Below are 18,020 nucleotides of genomic sequence, written 5' to 3'. Positions count from 1 at the left end.
GGGATGCAGTCCTGAGGTTTTGACGGCCTCCAGAAGAGTGAAGGAAGGAAAACAGAGGCAGCCTATGCATGGCGGCGCGTTTTCCGAGGCGGTTTATCTGTTTTCTTAGCTTAATTTAATTTGTTAATTAAATTAATTAATTTGTAATATTAATTAGCTTGCGTAGTTAATTAATTTGTAATATTTATTTGGTCCCTCCGAGCGAGGGCAAATCTGTAATAAGTGTGTGTGGGTGGTGTGTATGTCTTCCAACCTCACTTCTTTCTTCCCTTTCATTTACCTGCTTATGATGGTAGATTAGGGCACGTTTAAATTAGCATACCTTATGCTATGCATGCGTGCATTCATGCATTTGTGCTACATGTATTAGGCTCGGTACATCACGCTAACTGCATTTGTACTTCAAATTCTAAACTGAATATGTGATAGTTGTGCATTCTCATATGCCATGTTTAGGATAACCGAGCCTATTCTAGCAACACTTTGTATGCGATGCATTAGGCACTTAACATGGACTTGGATCATGCATGTTTGCTAACGAGTTCTTTGTTTTGGCACGGAGTACGATGTAAGTATTTCCGCTTTAGCATATCGCATGAGTGTGAATGTTGCCATGACAGCATGCTTAACATGTGGCTAGATGCTTATGTGTTATAAACTGCTTGGATGCCTGTGGGTGAAGGTTGGATTGTTTGAGTTGGAAGAACTCATTGAAATCCGTGTTTTAGCCTACTTGCGAGTAGCAAATCCAAAACATTTTCCAAAACAAACGGATATGCAATGCTTATTTCCAAATTAGGCAATCTAGTCTATACTTGTTTGCTGCGCGCATAACATAGTAATTCTAGGCTAATAATTGGTTTAAGAACACATAAAGTTTTCAAAAACGGATATCACGGTTAGTAGAGGCCGGTCTTCGAACCGGGCGAAAGGGGGTGCTCATAGCTGACCTTCCCCGATCGTACCCAAGCTCCCGAGCCGAGACAACTCCGGTGATGACGGACATGTGGCCTTCGGCACCGAGTCAGGGTTTCCTAAATTCTCCCATAAAAAAAATATTTAGGTGGCGACTCTGTATCTGGCAAAGTAGTCCATGTTTGGCACTACTTTTTCAAAAATCTGTTTCTCAAAACGATTTGCCAGATTTGGACTCTTTGGTTCAGATTAAGAACCGCGACACAAATCGCGGGTCCGAACTCTAGCGTGAGGCCCACGCGGGCGCGTCTACACATAACACTTCAATATAACACACTAAAAGAATTCCTTAGTGAAACACTTTAATGTAGCACACAAAAAAACTTCTTAGTGTGTTTTTTCCAAACATAACACCAATGTAAGACTCAAAAAAAAAAAGGATGTAGAATTCTTCAAACCATTTCAAAAGGAGTATAAAAATTCCTCAGTAAGTTTTGGACAAATTTATAATTTTAAACTGTAAATGTTACGTTTGAAAAAAGTACACTGAGAAGTTTTTTAGTGTTTTTGTGTACGTATGTATGTATGCAGTTTCATCAATAAAGTTTTCTTTTTTGCTGATCAAAATTTTTTTACATTAGAGTGTTACGTTTGGGATTACATTGATTGAAGTGTTACCTTTGGAAAAAGTACACTAAGGAGTTTTTTTTTTTTTTTTTACATTGGAGTGTTACATTTGGAAAAAGTATACTAAGGAGTTTTTTTTTTTTTTTTTTTTTTTTTTTTTTTTTTTTTAGTGTTGCGTTCGAAAAAAGTACACTAATGAGTTTTTTTAGTATGTTACATTGGAATATTACGTTATTGGAGTGTTACATTAGAATGTTATGTTTTTGTTCATAATGTGGGACTTGTTTCAAAATGAGGAAAAATTCAAAATTTCTATAGTATGGATTGCCCAAATATGTAATTTTATATTTGAAAAAAATCCACTTTTATCCCTAAAAAAATTAAACCCAAACATATAAGTTACTACCTTTTTGTGTAATTTCTACTTTAATGGGACATATGGGTTCATATAATAATAATAATAATAATAATAATAATAATAATAATAATAATAATAATAATAATAATAATAATAATAATAATAATAATAAGATCTAAATAGTTCACGAGATCACATTTTAAGATTTATTTGTACTTCACTCAAGGAAAAATTATTAATTTTTTAAGATAAAGGCACTATTTGTAGACGGGAAGTTATTAGGTACTTCTGAAGTACGGCCACGTAGTGCTCTAAGCTATTATGATTGTTGGAAAATATGGGACTTATGATTTTATGTTTAAGTGATTGGGAAACATGAGAGAATATGATAAATGATGATTAGTTGAAGGAGTATGGATACATGATAATCCAAAAATACCCAATAATTTTCCATTTGGAATAGTAGCCCCACATAGTTTTGTTCCTATCCTATGCTAAGAAGAAATAAATGAGGCTCTCTATTTTCAAGATTTTTTTTTTCTTTTACCTTCTGAAAGCAGCCTTAGATTTCTTTTGTTTAAGCTTGGTAAGGTTCATCATTTGTTACTAGATCAAGAGTATAAATTTATATTCCAGATTTTATAGCTTAATGTTGGTGGCTGGTAGTTAGAATGCCTCTTTATTCATGGTTGAGACACCAACAGATTTTATATTTTCTATTTTCAATTAGTTAGTCTCTCTATCTATCTCTAAAAAAACTAATGACAATCAACAATCTTCACACTGCAAGCTTGTCTTTATGTTTCGCACAGTGCATGATATAAGAGTGTTGATAGACTCCACAGACCCCATAGTTATTTTGGCTGTGGGAGAGGTATTGATGAGGATTTGGAATGCTATGGTAAGCAATGATCCTCCTTCTCTGCTTTTCTCCTTTGGTTGAGAAGTAATCACCATAGGCCTTGACTCCAACCCGTCAGGAAGAATTGAGAAACCCGAAGGTAATGTGGCAATGTTGCTGGCGTCACAACCTGTCATCATCACCTATTGCATTCTGGTGATGTCCACTGGAGCGTAGACCACCATAGATTTATAGGCATTGGTGCAGCTATCTTGTAGTGTCCACATACTATTCTCTTTTGACTTCATTGTCTAAAATAATGAAGAGCCAATTTAAGTTAGAATTTTAGTTTGGAACAATAGAACCATACATGGATGAGGTAGTTTCACTATAGGAAAAAGAGGTTTAGGCGGCGTTTTTTTAAAGATGCATTTTTAAACATCACTTTTTTTTAACATTTAACGACGTTTTATAAAACGTCGCATATTTGTTTAACAAAACGACACCGTTTAATAATAGAAGGCGTTTAAAACGCCTCCAAATATGTTGTGCCTCTCGCGCTTGGTCTCCTCTTTTCAAACCCAAATTTTGAATTTCAGACTCACCTAAGACCCAAATTTTCGAGCTCTCTCTCTCTCTAAATCTCAGAGTGATTTCGAAGCTCCACCACTGTCTCTCTTTCTCTCTCTAAATCTCTCTCTCAACCCTCTCTAAACCCTTATCAGAGCAATTCAGAGATTCATCTCGGTGATTTCATCACAAAGATTCAGAGCAATTTCATCTCAGTGATTTCATCGCAAAGATTCAGAGATTCAGATCGGTCTCCACCATCTGCACCATCGTCTCCATCATCATCTACACCATCGTCTCCTAAGGTGAGCTCCACCATCTCTCTCTCTCTCTCTCTCTGAAGCTCTTCCTTCCCGTCTCTCTCTCTGTTTCAGTGATTGATGAGTTGTATATGCTCTAGTTCGCCCCCAATCCAAGATTGATCCATATGAGGTTAGGGCCCGTGCTAAACAGGTTGTGCAAGATCAGCGCCGTCTGAAGGTTGGTCTTCCAATCTCAGTTTCATCGATTCTTCTCTCTCTCTCTCTCTCTCTCTCTCTCTCGCACAATCTCGTTATCTGCGTAAACATTATCTGTACTTTTTTTTGGATAATTTTTTTTTCTCCTAAAAATCTCTATACAAGTATATATATGAATTTATATATGCATTGATTGAATAATCATCCTTATTTTATTTTCAAGCTCTCAAATGACCCAATCGTTGATCGGTAGTGATGGAAAAAATCAACTCTTGTGAGAAAAGAAACCCTTTCTCATTGGAGGTAATTTCTAATATATTTGTTTACATGTTTGTTCTGGTTTTGATCTTGTTTAGATTTGTATTGAACAATTCTGTGTTAGCTTTTTGTTCATTGTTTGGGAATTGATATCAATTTATTAGCATTTGTAGTTTGAATGCCATGTTTTGTTCATTGAAAATACAGTTAAGGTAATAAAACGACATTTCATTTTTATTATGTTAGACTGATTATGTTTTCCCGTTAACAGAGGACAAGCATTTTGCACTACTGCTGCTATCCTGGGAGGAAAGAGCTTGGCATCTCAGATATCTGAGTTCTATCCAATCAGAGAGTAATATGAAAATAAGGGTTTTTAAGATCTATATTCATATTATACCATGTACTACCTTAAGAAATTTTCTATTTATCCTTTTTATATAATATATTATTACAATATCAGATATCAATTAGATTGATTTACTTAGATTAAAGTTTGAGCCAGATATCAATATCAGATATCAATCAATAATCTCACTGATTTTTCTTACAGGATGGACAAGATTCTAAAGATCCAAAGCAAAGCACTGCTGATATGGCAGTTTTTGTAAGTCGCGTGATATATGGTCCTCCCTATTAGAATTTTTGTAACTCTGTGGCTTTCATCTAGCGATGGTGAGGTGATACTTTTCTGGTGATATGAAGTATACTTCAGGCATTTGGATTTGTTTTGCTCTTATTGTGACAACTCCTTTGTTCAAATGCATAATACATACATAATACATAACATATATTGTTTGTTCAAATGCATAATGCATACATAGATATATATACTCTTTTGTCACAGTGCTGTTCAATTCATGGCTGTTATTGTGGTTGATACTGCTATTTATTGTTTGGCTCGATGAATTTTACTTTGGTTTTTCTTCCCATTTGGTCGTCATGGACAAAGAAAACTTTTCTATGCTACTATTATTTTCTGGAAGCAGTCAATTAACTGCACAGATCCATAATTAAGAATTTAGTTTGCCAATGTTACCCCAAAAGTTGTGTGAGTTAATGCCTACTAGCTTTATTTGAAGTACCTAATAGTTAATAGGATTTAAAGTATGAGGTCCAATGTTTGGTCTAGGAAGAGCTATAAATTGAGTTATATTTTGCATTGTGCTTATCAAGAGGGAAAAGAAAAAACATTTTGTCAGATTGTTCTCAAACCAGTATTGCATAGTTTCTTATTGGAACTTTAATGTGCAAGTTTTGGTGTTTCTTGATCTGCAAAAGATGGTTGAGCTATAATTTTTTCTTAATCATTGCCATTTCATGTGGAAATAGTGCTACTGGAGCAATTGCTGGAGGTGTAGCTGCTGGTGCTGCCTTACTTTTTGTTGCACCAGCATTTGGGTTTGCATGGTGGCGCCGAAGGAAACCACGTGAACATTTCTTTGATGTACCTGGTTTGTGCTCTTAACTGAAAAGTAGGCTAAATTGTCCATTTGGATGTGTAATGTGTTCACTTTATACATATTTCATCAGCCGCTGAGGATCCAGAAGTCCACTTGGGACAGTTTAAAAGTTTTTCGTTACGAGAATTGTAAGTTGCAACAGATAGTTTTAGCATCTCTCTCTCGATCTCAATCTCTGTCTCTGTCTCTGTCTGTCTTCCTCTCTCTCAATCTCTCAATCTCTGTCTCTCGCACAATCGCGTTCTTTGCTTACACATTACTTGTACTTTTTTTTGGATAATTTTTTTTCTTCTAAAAATTTCTCTATACAAGTATATATATGAATTTATATATGTATCTCTATGTATTGATTCAATAATCATCATTGTTTTATTTTCAGGCTCTCGAATGATCCAATCATTGATTGGCAGTGAAAGAAAAAAATCAACTCCTGTGAGAAAAGAAACCCTAACTTTCTCATTGGAGGTAAGTTCTAATATATCGTTGTAACATCTCCATGGATTTGGTCCCAAGATACAGTGTCTTTTCAGATAGAGTTAAAGTAGCATTTGTTATTAGTGATCCTGTTGATTGGGGCAGGGATATTCAGGTATTTTGTCCAATTTTATATTGTATTTTTGCACTAGGGTCCGGTTAAATGCATTTTGAAACCTAATGTAGTAGCTTTAGTGATTATAGTGGTGGCCTTAAATTCACAAGAAATTGGTCAATATGTCATGGTTTATTTATGTAAATTTAGAATATCGTACTGGTTTTCTTGAGTTTCAAACTCAACTTCTTATTTCATGCCCTTTCTTCTGAAGTCTCAGTACAAATAGTGGACTAGACACTCAATCATGCACATGCCACTTTTATTGAGGGACAAATAAATTAAATTGTGCATAGTGCATTGATTGAGAAGGAGACTACCTTTATGAATAGCTTTCTTAAGATCACCACTTCCTCAACCAATGGTGGCTGGTGGGGATCTAGCCACTTGAATATACTCTATGGCAGGGACATGAACCAATGTTGTGGATGTTTTATGAAATTTTCATGTTTTCATCTATTGGCAGAGAGGTGGTGAGAGTGGTCATTTGTTTGTGGATACAAAGACAACTTTGGTAAATTTTCATGTTTTATGAAATTTTCATGTTTTCATCAATCCTTTTTTTAAACATGCATTTTTGTTGATTACTGTTAAAAATGCCTTAGGATCTGCATAGCCCTTCATTAAAACCAAAGGGATCTTTCAGAAGTAGAGGACAAACCACAAAGATCTCTTAATGAGAAACAACAAGAGAATCAGGAGTTTCTTATCCGATGTATTGGACAACACCTAGGCTTTGCAGGGAACAGACCAATTGCTGCTTGTATCATCTACAAATGCCTTCTACAGTGGAGATCTTTTGAAGTTGAGTGGACTAGTGTGTTTGACCGAATCATTCAAACCATAGGCCATGCTATCGAGGTTTGAATAATCTAATCCTATATGCTACTAGTGTGTCTTGTTTTCACTTTTTGTCACAATTGGCTTCTCATAACTAAGTATTATTATTTGGATTAAAGGCCCAGGATAACAATGACATCTTAGCCTATTGGTTGTCCAATTCCTCGACTCTTCTGCTGCTACTCCAGCGTACATTGAAAGCAAGTGGTGCTGCTGGAATGGCTCCTCAGCACCGTCGATCATCCTCGGCTACTCTATTTGGAAGGATGACGCAGGTAATTTAAAGTTCCCATTTGAATTTCCATGTTTTGTCATCAAACGAAGTTTTAGTCCTTTTGCTAGTTCAGGTGTTTGTTATTATTTTTATTTATAGAGTTTCCGAGGAACTCCGCAAGGAGTTAATCTTTCCTTTGTAAATGTGCAGAACAAATTAGTTTATCACAAAAAAATGTATGTTAGTTTCAATTTCTTGTCTAACAGTTAATTTAGGTTTTGCACTCATAAGCAAAATTTTCAACTGTAATAAGCAAATCTGTTTGAAGAACAGATTTCAAAGAACAGATTTAAAAAAAAAAAAAAAAAAAGAAACACAGTAATATAACAGCAGAACAGCTTTTGCAAACAAAAATCTGCAGAACATATTAGTTTTCACATGGTGCACAAAAAAGTATGTTAGTTTCAATTTTTGGTCAAACAGTTATTTTATATTATGTACTGAGAAGCAAAATAATTATTCAATTGTAATTTGTCAAGTCTGTTTGAATAACATATTAAAAAAAAAAAGAACACATAGCAATATAACTCCAGAACAGATTATGAAAACAAAAATCTACGGAACTGATTAGTTTTAATAGCAAAAAAAATGTATATTAGTTTTAATTTCCTGTCAACTAGTTAATATATGTTTTGTATGCATAAGCAAATTAGTCAAGTGTTAGAAGCAAATCTGGTTCAACAACAGATTTCAAAGAATAGAATTAAAAAAATAAAAAATAATAATATAATAGCAAAACAGATTTTGAAAACAAAATCTACAAAACAGATTACTTGAACCAAATATGAGACGTTCCAATTTCCACTCTATTCACTACACCAAAAGAATGTAGGATTCCACCATCAATTCAATATGTAGGAATATTACTAATCTAAGACTTCAATAAATATATATGCCAACAATTTATGATTATTTGAGATCTTTAGAAGATAAAATTCTTTCTGGCAACAAGTTTTAAGCACTGTTTATAAGTATTGGGTACAAATTCTTCAATTCGTGTTTATTTTGGTGAATCTGATTGTAGTTTATGTTCTGCAGTTTTTCAGTTTTTCCTATAATCCCATCAACTTCCTATCAAGGAATTTCCTTTTGCACTCAATAACTATATTTGTGGAAAGTCTTTTATCTGCTTGCCTTAGCATTCCTGGATCTCAATCTTTTTGTTGTCATTGTTGACAGATTCAAGGATTATATCCCTGCAAAGTATCATTCCTTATATGAGCAGTACCTTAAAAGAAGTGACAACGCAGTCGCCATGTGACGTAAGAAATTCTTCCATGTAAAGTATTTATATAAACCAAACCAAACCAAATTAAGCCTTAAATCCCATCATATCTTTTTTGTCCTTAGCAGTACCTTGTTGAAATAGAAACAAATGTTGGCTATATACTTATATATATATATATATATATAGAGGGAGCACCCAATTTGGTGTTCATGAAGTTTTGTGGACTTTCATTTTCCAAAAGTAAAACCTGACTTTCCACTTACAAATAGTTACAACTACTTTATATATATATATATATATATATTATATTTTGATAATTTGGCACACAGTGTGTGCCTCACCTTCCAGTACGATGAAATGTAGTACTGCTACAGGTTGTTGAGATTTTAAGTTGAACACAAGTGATACTGGCATATTGAATGCAATTTGAGTAAACTAGTTTCAGAATTGAGGAAAAAATTGAATTTTTATTTTTTGCTTAATATGCTTTGCAAGATAAACTCTTTGAGAGCAGAATTTTATTGTTGATTTTCAGAAAGGCTCGACAACTAAATGATGAAGTTACTTGATGGGCCAAAAAGAATCTGTATATGTGCTCTATTTGTGTTCATACTTTAGAACACTTCGTAATTTCTTACTTCGTATGTTTTAATATGCAAAGTATTTGAGGTCAATGGAAAAATAAACATCATTTTGCGATTTGATTGAATATGTTCTTGAAGTTGTTAAGTTGTGTCATGGGTGGATGTATCTTCGTCATCATTTCTGGTTTGATTGATTAAGTTGGCTGATTTAGTGGACTAAATACTTGATTTTTGTCTTTTTTTCAAGAGATTTGCGGTTACACAAGTTGGTCTTATTTTGTTCGTGGGCAGGTTGTTAAGATGAGCACATGCATATTATTATTTTGGTTTAAGGACATGTTTATGTTGCTTTTAATGAAGATCAAATGTATTAAACAATTAACATATTTTTTTATTTTTGTGGAAGCAACGCTTTCCCAGTGAAGCACCTTGTTTGTCTCTTCAGATGGTCAATTCACCATAATTTCTCTTTAGAAGCTTAAGCTGTCTCTTAATAGTTTACATAAGCCTTCACCAATAGAAGGCTCTTAAAAATGGTTCCACTAAACAGAAATATTTTTCAATTTGGTTATAGAAATTCTTGCCTCCATGGACCAAATGCATGCAAAAACTCTGTTGTGTGGTGTCTTTTTGCTAAATTCTGCAATTTAGTTTTGTCTCTTTCTCTTTTATTTATTTTTTTTCTTTCATAATCAGCATTTGTGAGCTTATATTTTTCTACACATTGATGATGCATGCAGGGGCCATGGTTTCAGCAAATCAGTATTTGGCCCTCAAACAGGTACACTGTGTGACCAGGTATTTCGTTGATATTTTTGTCTTTGCTTTGCCATGTTTGAGTTTCCATGTTCTTTTTTTGGTTCTTAAATACTTTCGATGAAGCTGTTAGGTACCTCAAGTCTCTCAAGGTTGAAGTGCAGAAAATTGGAGTTGGAAACCTATAGAATTAAGCTTGAATCTTTGTTGCGGTAATAATGATTTAACCTCCTAGTTTTACCATTAGTATAAGTTCATCCTCTCTCTCTCTCTCTCTCTCTGTCTCTGAGCAGGTTGGCTGTACAAAAGGTGATGATGCTGGTCTTTCAAATGCGCACATGATTATGGCAGAGATTCCAAATGCTTTAGAAGCCGTGGTATAGGTGCGTGACTTGGGGTGAAAAAATAAATTTCTAGCAGTATGGTGGTTCTTGCTTTATGTAGGAAGGGTAATATTTGATGTGTATTATTAATACTCTGTTCAACTCTGGAAATTTGGAGGCATTGATTAGAAAATCTGGACATGAATGCTTGATGCTTTGTGTCTGACCCAATGAATATGAAGGCATAATTATTTCTTGGCTAAACACAACTTTTAAGGTCGTAATCTGACCCACTGACAAATGTTATCTGTCCTAATTTATGGTATTGATTTGAGTAGTGGAAATCATTATAACTTTTTCCCAACCCTATTGCCTTAGGCACTATTACTTTTTATTATTCAACTATTAATTTCACTTTTATCTTTAAATTATTCTCATTTTATTTTTTGGGATTGAACTTATTGGATTTTTTTCTTGAAAGATGTTGTATGGGGTACTATTATAGATGTGAGGGAATAGTAATCTCACATAAATATATGTCTATACAAAGTTTTATTCATTATTACTATTTTATAGGTATATTTTTTAAGTTAAATCTCACAAAATTAGTAGTTCAAAAAAAAAAAAAATCTATTGCGGCGTTTTTCAAAACGCCACTATAGTTATATTTTTAAAATAACAAAAAAGCTATTACGACGTTTTTGAAGCGTTGCTAAATGTCTATGTGACGTCATGTTACCGTTGACTGCCACATTTAGCGGCATTTTTATAAATGCCCCCTATACTAATTTTACGATGCTTTTAAAGCGTCATAAACTTACAGCGACAACCGCGTCCTTGGCGCTTGGTAGTAAGTGCTACTAAAGGAATTAACGTCGTTTTTCAGACATATAGCGGCGTTTTTAAAACACCGCTAAAAGTCATTTTTCTAGCAGTGTTTATGCTTCATTTGTCGTATTAACAGAGTACTCACTTGGACAGTGATTGCATTGCCCCGATCCTGTCCTTTGGCTAAGTTCGCAATGGATTGTACTGGACCTCCATTTGACATGATATCCCACTAAAATACTCAACCAAACTCATCAAAACTATATTTAGCCATTGTTGATAGGTATTCCGTGTCTAAAGTAGAGAAAGTAGTCAAACCTCGTTTCGGCGAGCTTCGTCTCTGATGAAATCGAACAAAACATGGTGAGAGACGGGCAACCATACGAATGAAACTGCACACATGATCAACCCAAGGGGTTCTCCCTGGTCATTTAAGTTCTTCCTAGAAGCCACCCTTATGTCATTGCCTGTTTTAGTCGAGACCTTGCACTAAAAAAAATTAAGGTTTTGGAGACCAAAATTTAGCGACAAAATTATTTTTGGGCACCAAATATTTTTGTTGCAAAAAATGTCGTCATTGTATTTTTAGCAACGAAATCTGAACATTAGTGATGAATTATTAGTTATATAAGACCAAATTTTTTGCCTCAAAAAATAAACCATTTTGAGCCCAAATTATTTTGTCCCTAAAAGTCTATTTATTAGTGCCATTTTCAAAATTTTGTCGCTAAAAGCCTTATTTTTTACTTTTCGGGACGACCTTTTAGCGACTGTCCTCACGATGATAGAAATTGGTTTCTAAATGTCTTTTGCAACAAAATTTTTACTTTTAGAGACCAAAACATTTGATCTCTAAAACTCTTATATGTTGTAGTGTTGGTCCAGGTATGGTAGCTTGAGGCTCCAATAGCACGTCAAAAGCTCAATGTCATTCTTTGTGCCAACTTCAAAATGCTTTTCCTCCTTGCCAATGTCGCTACATCTAAAGTTCAGTAGTGATAATGAGTTACATGTGTTATAAAACATGAATTTTTTTTTTTCTTTTTGAACAAAGACGTTTTGTGGGCTTACCATTTGAATCTTTAGTTGGAACATTTCACTGTAGGAAAAATTACCTTTACCGGCGTTTCAAAAACACCGTTATAAGCGGCAAAAACGCTGCCAAAATGATATACCGGCGTTTTTACTTTACGTCGCTGACGCGGCCGTCACCATAGGTATAAGGCGCTTTATAAACGTCGCTAATACTTGCAGTGGCGTCTTCATCAGCGTCGGTACAATATGCAATCTGTTTAAATAAGAACTGATGACATCACGGGATACAATGATGTTTTGAACAAAAACGCCATCTTTTTTCTTTATTTCATAATTTAATTAATATAAAATATGTTGTTGAGCTAGCTGGTTATTTATCCACATTTCAATTTGCATAAAACCATAAAGCACAGCATAGTAAAAAAATAAAAATAAAAGTTGAAGTTGATAAAATAAAACCATCAAATTTGATATTTGATAGAAAAAAATAAATACATGTTCATAGAAGCATATTTAAGTTCTGAACTTCACCCCGATCTTAAAATAAAAAAATAAAAATTAATAAAAAAAAATAAAAAAGTTCTAAAATTCACCAATCAGCACACTTGGATATTTTAATGCTCTTACCAAAAATTAAAAAAAAAATTCTAACAAGATTTCAATTTTGGGCCTGGTAAAAAAAAAACACAAGCAACAAATTCCTTTTTACATCTTGAATCAGACCTTTCCCTCAGCAAAATTGTCCTTTTGACCTGCAAATAAATAAATAACAGTTGCAAATTATAATCCTTTTGAAGATAATCTAGAACAAAGCAATAAATAATATCAAAAGCATGAAGAGATAAAAGCATATACATAAATCACCATTATAATAACATGTATTCCCTGCTTGTTCTAGATTTAGATTTAATATAATCAAATTATGAAAAGCATATTATGTAAGTTCAACAATTCAAACCAAAAAAAAAAAGAACACTTTAGATTTTAAGGTGCATATACCAGAAGAACTATTGGACCATAGAGGTTCATTCACACAAATAGAGATCGGAGGAACAAGATCTCTGACTTGAATGTGTGTTTCTCACACTTGTAGTCTAATTTTTTCAGTGAAATTAATTAATAAGCGTAGAAATGGTAATTCAAGTGTAAAACTAGGTGAGTTCTAAAAAAATTCATTACCTGAACTAACTGATGTCAAAAATCCATATCGAACAAGACTGACTTCTTTTGTCTCGGGATTGGTCTCGTAGGCTCACAGGATATCAAACATTTACAGTTCTCTCATCAATAGCAACTCCACCGGATATCAAACATTCTAGACCACATCGGAGTAAATGCATGATTGGCAAACTCCTGCAGTTCTCCCTCAAATTTTGTTCCCTCTAATGTACTCAAATCCTTGCAAAGATCTACAATGCTAGTATGGCCTAGTTTTCCTGCTTCATATAATGTTACAACATGAGATTTCAAGCCTGCAAAAGGCATTAAAGAACAAAAAAATGAAGTCAAAAATCAGAAATGAAAGTAATGACAATCATAAAGTTGGAAGACTTTCTGTGACTGGTTAAAAATAAATAAAACCCCCTACACCAAGATTCAACTTTCCACTGAAATTTATGTAAATTTCATGCCCAGAATAAAATGGAGACGATGTTCAAATCTACTAAAAAAACAAAAGCAACTGATATATTTATTGAAAGTACAATAAAGAAATTGATGTAGCATAAGAAGGAAACAGTTGCGTATTATCATCAATCAACTTTATCATTTTCATCAGCATACTTTTTCAAATGCAACTATAAATACAGTGCTCAACAATCAAATCCCGTCAAAATCAATTTAATAAACAAAATATCATCCCCAATAATCAAGGATTCTGGGATGGGAGACTGTGAGTAGACCTAACCTTTGATAATCTAATCTATACAAGACGATTGCCTTCAGACTTGAACCCATGTTCCTCACACATCGCAGCTGAAGCCTTTACCATTTCCGTATGCAATGGTCTCATTTACAAAAAAATAAAAAGAACCTAAATTTTTTTGTATTGAATCACCTTGGAGTGCAAGATATAACATAAACCCTGTCATACAAGGGCATAGAATTTCTCACTCTTGAGCAAATCTTATTAAACCAGATCCATGGCCAAAACCATCTCTTTTTCATTCATTACACATAATTTCTACCACTAGCAGTAAATACCAATATTATATGTAATGTTATGTCAATTTTCTTTGTGTTTATTTTTTCATCAGAGTAGAAACTTCAACCATCTCTTTTTGTATGCAATCTTAAAAATCCACTTCAAGAATTACCACTCGCAACACAAGTCATGTAGCAAATCAACATGCAATCTTAAAAATTCATGTTAGAACAGTAGGATTATAATGGATCCCACAACATGCTAGCATTAACTGAAACAGAACTTTAAATGCACTGCAGAGCATTCTTAATCATTCCTTGTGGATGCAACCCACAAAATACAAATCCAGTTGGAACAATAAATCAATTTGGCCAGCTGAAGTCATGAACATATGAATAGGTAGTCCAGGACCAACCCAGTAACAAAATTTGACAAGAAAGATGACCAAACCTGACATGAGTAGGAGCCAGCACTAATATAACTGCTCTCTATCATTATATGATTAGCTGTAAGGAAGCAGTTTAAATGTGATATTCTGATGGGCAATCTGCAACATTAATAAGTGATGGCAACTCATTCATCACAAGTAGAATTTCCCAATGTCAAGACTAAAATGTAGAGTGTCTAACAAAGAATACAAGGCAAGTGAAGTTAAGGTAATAAAAAATTACAATAAATATGACAATGTTTAACAATTATGACCCTTCAATTACCTTGAAGTCTTGAGCAATTTCACGGACAAGCCTCTTGAATAGAAGCTTCCACTTGCAAATTTCACTACACATCAATTAAGATAACAACTCTCTTCACTAGTTAATAACAGTAATATATATAAACATAGCTTGAAATTTTACGTAACATTCTTTGTAATCATTGCCCACTGGTTACAAGCCCTGCGCCAAATATGACAACCAAGCTGCAAAGAGGAACATGCATGAACAACAGATAAAACTATAAGTATAAAATCCCCAAATGACCAAATTCAAACTCAGAAACAATCTGCAGAATATGAACCTAGTAAAACTGAGAGACGATAGCTGGTCCTGAATAGCTTCGTTAGCCTGTTGTCCAGCTAAATATAGGAAGCCTCCAAACCAATCTCCAACACTTCCATCTGCTAAAGCATAAACAAAAGCAGCTCCTTGACTTGAAGAAAAATAACCGTATTTCCTCAGATTATATGGGAGGGAAAAAAAGAAGCAAAACTTGCATATAGGACTCGGAAAAACTCTGTCTAAGCATGATTGACAAATCAAAAAACAAAAAAAGACATTAACTGAATTTAAACAAGATGGCTAAAGCTAGCAACAAGTTCTCACCATAATATTCTCCATACTTACAGCCTTTGCTGCGTTAGGCACAACCAAATTTGCTGCTGAAAACATCAAAAATAGAAACAAGTATCGAAAGTTATATGCTTGCACCCAAACATCAAACCAATGGGTATAAATAAATAAAGAAGAGGATAAATATATTTGAAAAATTCCAAATAAATAAAGAACCCAAATGATCAAAAGCTAACCAACACAGACTTTTTTGTTGACTCCAATAAGAAGCTAAGAAAAATTCTGTATGTTGTTTAATTATACAGAGTTTAGGTATTAGCCTCTGATTCACACATAATTACATTAAACATTTTAAAAACAGCATTAGCAAAACCAAACATATACGAGTTTCAACAAAAATGATTTGAATTGTGCTGCTGAATCGAAAATTGAGTGAATTGTACAATTCAATTTATGATTCACTACGATTCATTGAGATTCACAAAATTCACTGCAATTCAATTCTTTTTCTATTTTTGTTTATATAACGTATGAAACATCGACATTTTCACCAAACTATAAAAATTTATAGAACGTAATTACTTAAATTGATATATCTGATTTTATGTGTGTATACGTTTATAATTTAGTCATATTAATTATTTAGTTTTTATTAAACACTGTATACATTTCGATTTTAAACATTGTATTATATATTATATTAAATAATATAAATCTTATGATTTACAGTTTGAAATGATTTATGATTCACTTTTTAACGATTCGATTCACGATTCGACAACAATAGAGTTACCACAAATTTGCATTACAATTTAGGCAAATGGTTAACAAATAAATAAATAAAACTAGAGAAATGTGACATTATGAGATTACAGAGCACCAAAAGTAGGAGAAAGAAGGGCAATTACCTGCAACGTCATTTACAATTTTGGGGCAGGGCTTGTAACAGGGCTTATACTTCACTGCATTGTCAGTTCTACCAGGGAAGAGCCTAGAAATCATTGCCCATTTGTTTCCATGTAGTCTATGAGCAGCATTAGCCTCAATAAACTAACCCTAGAATTGCATACGAAGCACAAACACAAAGATCACCATGAACGAGTCCGAAATAGAGTCTGTTTGAGGATGTTAATATGCGCACAGGGACTAAAGCTTACAGATCTGAACGAAAGCAATCAATCGATCAAATCCAGAGAAAGAGCGCTCGATAGCGATCAATAGACTAAAAATCAATCAACCGATTGATCTGTGTTCTCTTCAACATAAATTAGTATGTATATCGAACAGATCTGAGATTGTAGATACAGATCTGAGTTCGTATATAAACAAAATCAAAAAAATTAGAGAATGAGACTCACAAAATTAATCTTCAAATCGGACTAATTGAGAGCTTTGAGCCAAGAAGAAGAGAGTCGGATACAGATTACGATCATAAATCAGAGCCTACGATGCTCGATCTAGTGAACTTTCACCATAAGAAAGAAGAGTGATGAAGCCCTAGATCTATCTGGGACTGAGAGAAATGGAAAAATGAAAAACGCGTGGGCCTTAAAAGGGGAATTATGCAAGTACACCAGGTTACACGTGTGTTTTTTATAATGAGTTGGTTAAAAAATATTTTGAAAACCTTTGCAACAACGTTTTTAGAAAAAACGACATATCAAAAACGTTGTTATAGGTCAATTGGCTTGTAGTTTTTGTAGCCATGGAAAACACAAGACGCTCACGTTGTTACTGTAATGTTGCAATCTAATGCCTTGGACCAAAGGCTATACCACTATTAATTATCGAATAGTACTGTAGACAGCCCATTTTTGACCGACCTTAAGACCCAGATATCACCAATTGAGCTCTCGGTGATGGTGCATATTGTGCTCGTTCTGAAGTTGCAGAGTCTCGGCTACGAGCCTTGCCTACCGGACTTCGGGGCCCTTTTGTGCTTTGCCTCGATTTGCGAACCAGGTCCTGTTTTCTCCGTTTTCTCTTCTCGAAGGGAGGGATAGGTCTCGTAGACCATCTCTCAGTGGCCGTAGGCTACGTTTCGTGGTCATAGGCCATTTTTCCCGTTTGGAGACCAGCTACCGGTTTTTGGAGCCGTCGGCCGTGTGCCTCAGTTCGGGACCTCCTGACTACCTCCGTTTGCTCCGGTTTTTGGCACACACCTTGTTTCCTCTCCCTAGAGGAACACTGTGGCCCGAGAGACCACCTTCGTGGTCGTACGCCACCTCTGGTGCCTAACAGCCTGTTTTCGGGGCCCCGGACTGCGCGTTTTGGCCCCCCGAACCTTCGTTTTGCATCTGTTTTGGTCCATTTTTAGTAGGGACCCTATTTTCATTGCTAGGGAGGTGGTATTATGGTGGGAGGCCACCTTTTCCCCTTGGAAACCAGCTTTCTTATTTTCTCTCTCCTCCAGCCGATTTTTCTAACAGAAAACTAGTTTTTCTTACTTTTGAGCCATAATTTCTGGTTTTTCATACCACCATTGTGTTGTGCTCATCTGGGAGGCCGCCAATATGGGTAGGCCGACCAGTAATTCTTCTTGACCCTTTTGAACCTTGCTAAAAAGTTGGTTTTTCTCTCTCCTAGGCCACATTTTTTGGTTTTCCACTACACAGCTACGTTGCACTCATCTGGGAGGCCACCT

At 34.5% G+C, this 18,020-nt stretch overlaps 1 long non-coding RNA gene and 1 pseudogene across 2 annotated transcripts; both read right to left on the bottom strand.

The window, feature by feature from the left end:
* Positions 1-2,668: 2,668 nt before the first annotated feature.
* LOC145800797 (homeobox-leucine zipper protein GLABRA 2-like) lies at positions 2,669-17,188 on the bottom strand (annotated as a pseudogene).
* On the bottom strand, positions 12,512-16,913 carry LOC145801762 (uncharacterized). 2 transcript variants are annotated; one of them, XR_014343411.1, is made up of 6 exons: positions 16,285-16,913; positions 15,410-15,465; positions 15,105-15,207; positions 14,804-15,006; positions 13,127-13,419; positions 12,512-12,699 (listed from the first exon to the last, which is right to left on the bottom strand). It is a non-coding gene; the product is annotated as an uncharacterized LOC145801762 (long non-coding RNA). The 2 variants fall into 2 exon arrangements; XR_014343410.1 differs by having other exon boundaries at positions 15,105-15,204.
* Positions 17,189-18,020: the final 832 nt, after the last annotated feature.

The sequence above is a fragment of the Camellia sinensis genome, chromosome 10, assembly GCF_055761805.1.
Source record: "Camellia sinensis isolate YWXY chromosome 10, ASM5576180v1, whole genome shotgun sequence".
Lineage (NCBI taxonomy): Eukaryota > Viridiplantae > Streptophyta > Magnoliopsida > Ericales > Theaceae > Camellia > Camellia sinensis.
The sequence above is the reverse complement of the archived record's forward strand: the minus strand, read 5'-3'. Positions and strand labels throughout refer to the sequence as shown.